We start from the raw sequence: 10,460 nt of genomic DNA, 5'->3' as shown, positions 1-10,460 counted from the left end.
GTATGCTCTACGATTCTATTAATGGACTTCAATTTACACTGATTATTAATGGTTGACCCTTTCGACAGCTAACACCTCTCTTGGCCTTTGCACTGAAGCCGTTAAAAAGAAATGTTAGGTATATCTTTCGTCTATGAGACTACTTATGGTAAATGCATACATTTAAAAGTGTTTTGAAAAATTGGACAATACTAAAGTTTGTTTCCCTTTACTTAGTATTTAAAATGAGCACGGTATTAAGCTGATGTATATATACGACTATTTTAAAAAATTTTTATTTAATGAGCATGATATGATATTCGACTTTATTTTTAAATTAATAATCTCAGTTTTCGAACAACATTCAATCGAACATTTGTTTGATACAAATATTTTGTTAATGTTTATTTGATGATAAAATGAATAAAAGAGAGTCTGTCTTTATAAGTAAAAAAGTTTTGTTATAATGTTCATTAATTTGATTTTATTTTTTATACAGCAATTTATTATATAAATTATATATGTTTTGTATATAAACATTTTATTTCAAAGTGAAACCAATTATTTTGCATTTATATTATTTTTACTTTTAGGTTTTATTTAAATTTTTAATTTAAGAATTGTAGTTGAAAAATAATTTATAGAGTCATTTCAAAGTTTTATGTCAACTAGTATCGCTTCAGTTTGATTTTTTCTCCTTCCGTTTATGCCAGAAAATATTACACGATACTTTTTTGCATTCTTCAATTGACTTATTTTCGAATTTCACAAATATTTATATTATTTATATATTTATAAATCCAAACAAAAATAAAAAGAAATGAAATAAGATGCAGTATTAAAAATATGATACTGGAAACGCTAAGAATCAATCAGGTCTACACGTGGTCTTGGCTAAGTACAGGTCTACCGAGCAAATAATATGAACATGTTCAATATATTACTGTCGTTGAGCGACTCTATGCGTTGACTTTATTCTTTTTATAATACTTGAAACCTACAGAAATAAAAATGATTATATATTTTTTAATATTGAGCTTAATCCTCTCAGAAATCATTTTTATTAAACCCAGAGTTTAGTATGTGGAAGTTAAAAATAATAATATTAGCTTTATTGAAAACAAACTTTACTCATAGTTCATATAATGTCATAATATTTATGAATCCATTACTTACTTGCTTTACGGATTTACTAAACGTCTAAAGGAATTACTACGTTCTACAATCTCTCTAAGTTCGTCTCTTTTATTAGCACTTTAGCAGAATTGACTCGAGTTATATTCAACTTTTTCCGTCAGTATTTCCTTTTCCTATCCCTCCCTATACTTGACCGTTCGCAAATTCTTCATACCATTATAAAAAACTTGAATCTAGAACTCTTAATATAAATTTTTAACAGACTGATTATTTTGCTGAGATCCAGTCTGATGTATCGGATGTCCTATATATACGTATCACTTAAACTGTCAATCACAGTTTTGAAATTCGAGTGTACAGGTATACATGGGTCTGCTCAAATATACAAAAGTAAGTATACAAAACGAACTATTGCAGACAGTCTTATAGAATGAATTGAAGTATCATATAATATTCCATATGTGAAGCTTTATTTTTTTTACTGTCTTTGTGTAATTGCTATTGTTTTGTTAAATTATGTTATAGTCTGTTTGAGAACTTTACAACGTAGTCATATTTATTGCTTTATAACAGATCCTTCATTAATATCACCAATTCAGTAAATGAAACCTTATTTTTAAAAGGAAGAGTAAAGTTTGTAGTTCGTTTGTTTTGGTGTCGAGGCAGCTTCCTATTCTGTTTAGATAACTCATAGGATTTACGCATAGAATAGAGCCCCAATATATAATATCCTATATTATTCTAGAAATAATAAACCTTAATATTAATAGCATTTGGTGCTTCACTTATGTTTAAACTTTGCTAACATCTTTCTACCGTATTGCTTAAGTAATCCTAACTAACTCTTAAGTATATTAGGTTTTTTTTTTCTCTAAAAAGATCGAACTTATTTACATGAAGGTTATTATCTATATCTTATACTTACTTTACATATAATTCATGTGTAAGAATATATGCAATATCAAATATATATATACTTATTTTATTATATATGTTTATAACTTGTATACATTTTTATATATGAATGCAGATTGCCTACATCATTCAGACTCGTAAGTTATTTAATTAAAAACACAATCAAATATTAACACGAATAACAATGATTTCAGTTGAGTTTTAATTTAATAAAACTGTACAGCGTATATATACAAAAATGAGTTTATTGTGCATCAAAGTGTTTAAAAACTAATAAATTACAGAATACAGACAAATGTATCTTAATAAGGAAACCGATCAAGCATAAATTACTTCAACGGGTAAACTATTTACGAAGCAAAGCCAGCGATCGTTACTGCAATTATCGCGTCTAGCAGAAATAAAATTCCACGAAAGCAAGTAGCAGATATCGTGGCTGGAATTGGCTGTGGTGGCTAAGGCGAACGTTTGAGGCAGTATTAATTATGACACTCTGCTGGAGTTTATCTGTATTTGGCATAGATACATTGCGCATTCAATAAGCTCAGCCGTGAGCAGCACAGCGTATCAACGATAATAAAATGTTTCTTAATTAATTGTTCGATAGAAAGTCAGTAAAGAACAACAATTGATTTTAAAAGTGGTAGGCATGAGGCCGCGTGCCATTAGTTTTATCAATATGAAGGCAGTAGCTTTTATTTCCAATCAAAAACTCGTAATTAACCTAATAAACTGAGGGAACAGCTCAACGGTGGTAGCATGGGCGCTATGGTGATGCCGCGCTCCGCCATTGTAGCACGAGCGGGTTTGGTAATTTTATGATGGCGTCACGTCGTTGGCTAATGCCGCAATGCATTCAATTGATGCGTGTTGATGCGACTGTGCGTAAGTTAAGTAGATTAAGTGATGCAAGTTTATTTAAGTACAAATTATTGCATAATTTAGAATAATTTTCATTGAAGTTGATGAAAACATGAAACTCAAAATATAACTTAATATACGGGTTACTGCATAACGTAGTGAAAAATTACTTTACTCGATGCTTAACTCAAATGGGAGGGACGAAGTGTGCCAAGCGGCATATAATGATTTAAATATTTGGTATATAGAAAAATCTTATATACACATTTTTCTATTGATTTAAACACATTTTCACACAAGTTTTGTTATAAAATATTTTTACATATTTCATATTGATCATTAAACCAGCCTCTAAATAGATTACGAAACAAAAGCAATATTTACAATGCAACCAAAATATTCAACCACAAAATCCTTAAGAAAACAAAACACACAAAAAGGATATGAAATATGTACGTTTCCGATGTTTACTTAACGTCCTAAATACATAAATGAACAATATTAAAACACATTGCGAGGATTTACGCATGCGTATGATGATTATGCGAATACGATTAATATTTGTGTGAAAAGTTAATGCTAAAACCATTAAGGAAAATCCCTAATATGTAAACAGAAATTTTATATATTTTTACTGATTTAGTAGAAATCAACGAAAAAGCAAATGTGGCAGTATAAACAGCGGCTATGAAAATTTATTCTTATCCCGTGTTAATGCCTGCAAAATCACTTTTTATTGTTGAGATTTTTCAAATAGACAAATACTATTTTATAAATTTTTATAGAAAAATATCGTAATAGAATGTGACAATCATAAGCCGTTTATTTTTGCAATACAATTACTTAATGTCATTAGATACTAAACTTTAGTTTTCTTCGTACATAATTTATTATGGGTTATTGATATTACTGGTTAAATTTTAGTTTAAATTATATTTTTAAACTAAAATTTATAAGAATATATATTATCAAAATAATAACAATTATAAACCATTTAGCACAATATAATGGATACTGACTTAGCTTGTAATGATCCTTATTTTTTAGGGCCATACAACCTAGGCAGGAAATTGCCACACTAACGGTCTAATACCATATAATTCTTCTATTTTTCTTCTATTAACTCTATTCTCTTTTTGGAAAATTAAGATTTATTTATTATACGAATATAACTGTAATATATTTTTGGAAAAATGTTCAATCTGACTTAATTTTATATAGTGATCTTCACATATAAATTGACCATCCCATCTCACAATGGCCTTTACTTCAGCATTAATTTTTTATGACGCAATATTGTACTTATTTTATACAACAAAATAATGTATTGCACAACGGTCCTCAAAATATCAATTTAAGCTAGTTATTATCTTATCATTTACTATCTGAGATAAATTTGACTATATCTAATAAAAAAAAGAATAATTAATCAATTTAAAACATAGTAAGTAAATTTAAACAATGGCGGCCACCCTAATGTAAACTGATAGAGTCCACAGTTTTTAAATTGGCACACGTATCAGTACAAGGAATTTAGCCGGTACCAGTTGAAGGTATTAATTATACTATTAATTGTATTGTCTCGCCTCTATAGAGTTTTTCACCTGTTTCAATTCACTTTTCTTTGAATTTCGCAATGGAGTGATCGATCAATATACCATAGGACCTAACTAATTTGTTTAAGCATTAGAAATCTTCAGGGCGCGTTTGAATCTTCTTGCTCTGTTTTTCAAATATGATCAAACTGAATACTCACATTTTTAAATCACATTAGTCATGGCTCCGTATTGATTTACATCGATATAGACCAATACCCACTATGTATTGCCTAATGACAATATCCGGACATGATGAAAGCTAGTCACCGGAGATACGTGAAAACAAAAAGGTATATACTTAGCCCTACAAACTATAATAATATATTTCTGACGACATACTTTACTCCCTTCCGCAAACCAAACAATGAGAAAATGTTAATAAAGATGTACCTAAATACTAATTAAATAATGATAACAAAGAAAGGTATCATAAAACCATTATTATGCTATATTATATAAATATAAATAAATATATATAAATAGGTGATATATAAATATAACATCTATATTATATAAATAAATAGATAGAAATATAAAAATAAACTTTTTAAATAAATAATAATTATATGATTACAAAAATATGACTAAATATTTTGATGTGGTAGTAATTATTGAACGACCACATATATAATGTAATACATAGAATTACACAATTAAAACTATATATAATTACATGTGATAAGGTATACATAAAAAAATGCGATAAAATAAATATAAATAAGCATATTAAACATACAGCCCAGTCTCCGTATATCCGTATTTTTTTAAGTATTATTATTACTCATAATACTGTTATCAAACAGATGTATATCTTTCTGCTGAAGAATTATTATTACTCATAATACTGTTATCAAACAGATGTATATCTTTCTGCTGAAGAATTTTAAACATCTTAATTTTAAACAAGCTTCTCCAGGTCAAATAGAAAAACCTTCTAGATATATTAACTCAGAATCAAACAGTTGTGCAACAGAGAACAGCTCTTCCAAAGTGTAATATTTAATTTAAGGAATATACAAATAATAATATTTACATTATTGTGTTAAATATTTAATTTGACTTACTAAAAACTTAGCAAAGGTTCTAAACCCTGAGTTATTCCTATATATACGGTAACACAATATGCCAATAGGCATAAGTGGATATTCTAGGAATCGCCGGTATAACCTAACCTAACCGACTAAGAACTTACTGCAAAAGAACCAAACTTTAGTCTATATGAATAATATTGCAAAAACAATATTATTAAATTAAGACAGCTATAAGAATTCACGGTACAATATATTATTATATTTTTATATTATATATATTTTAATACTGCATTCGAAAAATAAATAATTAAAAGTCGTTGTTTTCGGTGTGCAGATTTGTATTTATATTTTTATTTATTATTGAGTTTGAAAAATATTTTAATTTATATTTGATTCCTTGAAAGTAGGCATGTCATTGTGTACAATAAAGAATCAAAAATTTTTAAGGTGAAAATTAACTAAATCAGCTACCTTGTCATCCCCTTCAAGCTATTATATTCCAATCATAGTCCAATCCTAATATAATTTCATTCCACAACCGCTTACATGTACTTATACTATGATATCCTTAATTGTTAAAAATGGAATGGCAGCAAGCTCCACACACTTAATGCAGGCTTACCTGGCTCAGCCCCAGTTCTTAAGCCTAAATAGATTATCAGCGGCATAAAACCCCAATGGAAAGTGGTTTTTATTGCGGATACGACAGTCTTGACACGATTTTTGTATGACGGCTTAAACGCCATGTTGCCAAAAAGAATTTTAGTTTACTAGAAATCTATCAAGAGAGAAAATTAGCGCAACATATAAAAAGCAATTTTACGATAAATAAAATTTACGTGTAGTATATATAACTTTTTATAAAAAACTTTGAATTAATTTTTCAAATCTTGGTAAATGGATTATTAAGAGAACTAGATGAAAAAAAGATATCAATAGGAATAAATCAGTTATAATATAAATTTATAAAACCATAGACATGTGTAAATACAACTCCATTAGTTGTAAATATCAAGAATATATCTTAAATATACCTGACATGCAAGAAAGTATACTTTATAGCAATAAGTACTGAAATAGTACTTTATGAAATACTTATAATCAATTTTAGAGTTATAAACATTATGAACAAGTGAAAAAACTCTATGGTATATGCTTTACTTAGAAGCGGGCTTACTAAGGTAATTCGTATACACAGTTCAAACACATTCCATACTGTAAGAAAAATTCTTTATATCTCCTCCTCAAGGCTTCTTCCAATACTAGCTGAACTTACGATTGACAAAGGCCTATATTGGGCCAAAAATTGGAAAAATCAAGATTGGCCTATCAATAACCAGTATTTCGAGTATAGATCTTAAATTATTACACAATAATGTTATAACATTATACAAACGGAGTAAAAGTGTTTGCATTCGTCATGAAATAGAAAATGTATACCTATCATATTATTGGTGTATGTATGTATGTTGATCCTTTTTTCGAGTCAGCGCAACCGGGCACTTTTACTCTTTGATAGCTCGGGGTACTACAGGGTCCCACCCATCTCATTGACTAAATTATATATTCCTTATAAGCTTCTTGATTATTCAGTGATTGTTCTAAAATCTGCGTACCTCAGCGTGCGGAGAGTGATTACTCTAATATTAGATACTGCTAAGTAGGATAGCCTGTCAGTTTTCGCATATAACTTCAGGGCTCTGTCCCTTACGTATTTTTTGATCGGATCTATTCTAAGGTCTCCTAGTATATCGTTTGTGCGGATGTACCAAGTCTTCGGAGAGCCTGTATGGCCGATATTTTATTTTAATAAAGTACTCTGCCTGAATAAGTCTGTAAATTGTACAGACTTATTTAAAGTCCTGTTAAATGGTAGCAGTACTTATAACCTGTACAAATTTATTGAAGAATTTATATGAATAATGATGTTAATAATATGCACCACTTTTAGTATGTTAATCTGACTCAAAACAAATATGTTATTGTCAATTTAGATTTAAAGTTATATTCTATAATTTTTGTACGTGCTGTATGAATTTCTTTTAAATAAATAATAAATAAATAATAATCAAATTTAATATTTAAGTAAATATTTTCTAATAACCCGAAATAAATAAACAAATAAGTTAATTGAATTTGGAAAACATATATATATATGAAGAAATAAAAATATAATATAAAGGCGAACATATTTTATATGACATCATAAATTATCGTTAATCGCATTTTGTTTTGACAGGACAAAAAAAAGTCCTTGCAGTTTTTTCATTGTTTAACAATGCATAATGCTTATTCTATGCTCATTTTGTCAGCAACAATGATGCGACAAATATGTCCATCAGAGCATATGTAACTTTGCCAGTTGAACGCAGGATAAATACGATTGCCAGGATGATGAGCAGCAAATTTCATATTTTTCAATTATTTGTTTTGGCAGTCCTTTATGTGTCGCATTTAACATCAAGATAAATACAATTGAATAAATGCAGCACATATACATTGAAACTATTTCTGATAGTAAGGAGCCAAAGGACACCCAACATGCAGCAGCACAGTGTGGCGCAACGCAGAATGACATTGAAATGTCAACGTAATCGAATTTATTGTAAAGCATCACAATGTAGTCAATGAGACAATATTGGCTATTTGTATGGGAACACTTCCGGTTCCGTTTTGGAAAGTAATATTAGCAGTGAAAAAAATTTATTGTCATATGGTTGATGAGTACAAACTTCAAGGCGCCAAACTTAAATATGTTACTTAAATACGAAAATATTTTATTCAGGTAATTGGGGTGAGATTACAAAATTATTATAATTATAAAATTATAATTAAAATTTAAAATTATATTTAAAAAAATAAAAATAATTATAATTTCGGTGGCAACGTTTAAAATGGGCTGGTATATAACCAGCTGGTAAAGCTATAAATAAAAAATAAAAAAAGGAGGTTCTACCAGAAGACAGTTAAATGGAGTGTATGAGTTCCCACGAAGTAGAGAAATTATGGAATTAGATTACAAAACAAAACAAATTGAATTACAGGAGAATATCGCACGATTAGATATATTCTTTAAAAAAATTACAATAGAAAGATATAAAATGAATTACATATAATTGTACTGTAGTAGCAGAGAGAATTTTTGGAAAACTTTTTAAGGTCCGAGTGATTGTATACAAAAAATCTCAAAATAACAACCAATTTCGTGTTTGAATTTTGAACATAAATAAAATTTTTCTAAATATTGTGTACTGTTAAGATCGAAAATCTGGGATCCTTACTGTAAAATGAAGTACAATTAAGCTGTATTTCTTGAAAATAAAACTAAAAGTTAAAGTTTTAAATAAGTTCAAAACCCAGATAATATGTCAAACTCCCACTTATTATTAGTTATATATATATTATATATTATATATATGTCCATACATTTTATTTTAAATGATTACATTTTATTACATATATTATGTCATGATCAAAATTTATCTGTAATTGTAGTATAAAGATCAGTGACATTATAATGTCTCCAGATCCTTAAAATAAAGTAGTGTAATATAACACTAGAATAGTTGGAAACAATTTGATTAGAGAAAACTTTATACTTCTATTTGTTTTACATTTGCCTCAATGGATTTCTGCTTCAAAATTAAATAATTATAAAAGCAGATAAGAATATGATTAGATAATACAATAATTGTACAATTAAATAATTAAATTATAAAATTATTTATTAGTTATGGTATATGATAACGTAATATTAAATTTCGTATATGGTTCTTATATAAATACGAACTATAATTTATAAATTTTATCATTAAATAAAAAAAAAGAACTTACCCAAAAAAGCAAAAAGAAAATGCATCTGATATGTAATTTGCACAGAATCTACCTTGAAAGCATTCCTCTTTTTGCTAGAGGATGACACCGAAAATAAATGGATAACAATATCTGAAACAAATTTTGAAAATATTTATAAAAAGATATTTGGAAACAAAAAAACTTATTACTTTCTTTACTTTTATTATTATTCAAGGCTAACTCGGTTAAAATAAAATCAAATAACTTTTTTATTTAAAACAATACAATATTACAAATTTGTTATATTACAATATTTAATCCTTTCTTAACGAAGCACGTTTTAATATATTTCGTGGATTAAGAGTTTAGTATTTTAAAAGCAGGATAAATTATATACTAAATAATTAAATGAAATAAAAAAAACGACACGAAAAAGAGTGCCTAAACTCTCCTTATACCCTCTCTGGCCAGCCCTAAATACTGAAAATTCACTTATCAAATTGCATCGATGCTTTAAAATATGAAAAATTGTTATTTACGGGGTCGTAGAGCTAAAGTATGATATATAGTATTTTGATCAATAAAAATGCTTACATGTTCCAAAGTCTAAATATGTTCAAAAGAAATCAAGTCCACAATCAAATTTAGTGGTTTCCCGAAATGAACTACCTAATAGAGCTGGTTCATTTGTAAATTACGCAAGTCTAAAGAAATGTTACTTAGAATTTTTTTAAATAGAATTAAAAATAGGAAAAAATTTTTAAAATAGTTTTTGAAATTTAAATGACAAATATTAAAAAAAATATTTAATTATATATGACATATTCTTCAATTTTTTTTTGTCGAATTCATTAATATATTAAAGGCACCCGGACTCGTTAGTGTTAGTATAATAAAGAATCAGAATGTTATAAAGTAAGTTAAATCTTTGCTTTTGAATTTTTTGCAGAAAGGTGAAAACTCCAACCTAATGACAAAACGTGGACCACTTGATAGGTGTGGTGGAAGCGGGCCGATTATCAATAAAATAGTAGGACACTATACAAAAATAATATACATTATAAAACAGCTGGCATATTGGAAAATATAAAATACTTTAGTTATAAAATATCATAGAATTTAACAGGTTTCTTACTCTCAACGG

At 27.7% G+C, this 10,460-nt stretch overlaps 1 long non-coding RNA gene across 1 annotated transcript; it reads right to left on the bottom strand.

Moving 5' to 3' along the window:
- Positions 1–5,853: 5,853 nt before the first annotated feature.
- Positions 5,854–10,054, bottom strand: LOC119668065. Its single transcript, XR_005251458.1, has 3 exons — positions 9,911–10,054; positions 9,356–9,466; positions 5,854–6,299 (listed from the first exon to the last, which is right to left on the bottom strand). It is a non-coding gene; the product is annotated as an uncharacterized LOC119668065 (long non-coding RNA).
- Between the last annotated feature and the right edge of the window lie 406 nt (positions 10,055–10,460).

This window comes from Teleopsis dalmanni, chromosome 1, assembly GCF_002237135.1.
Source record: "Teleopsis dalmanni isolate 2A chromosome 1, ASM223713v2, whole genome shotgun sequence".
In the NCBI taxonomy this organism is placed as follows: Eukaryota; Metazoa; Arthropoda; class Insecta; order Diptera; family Diopsidae; genus Teleopsis; species Teleopsis dalmanni.
This window is presented reverse-complemented; position numbering and strand designations above follow the sequence as displayed.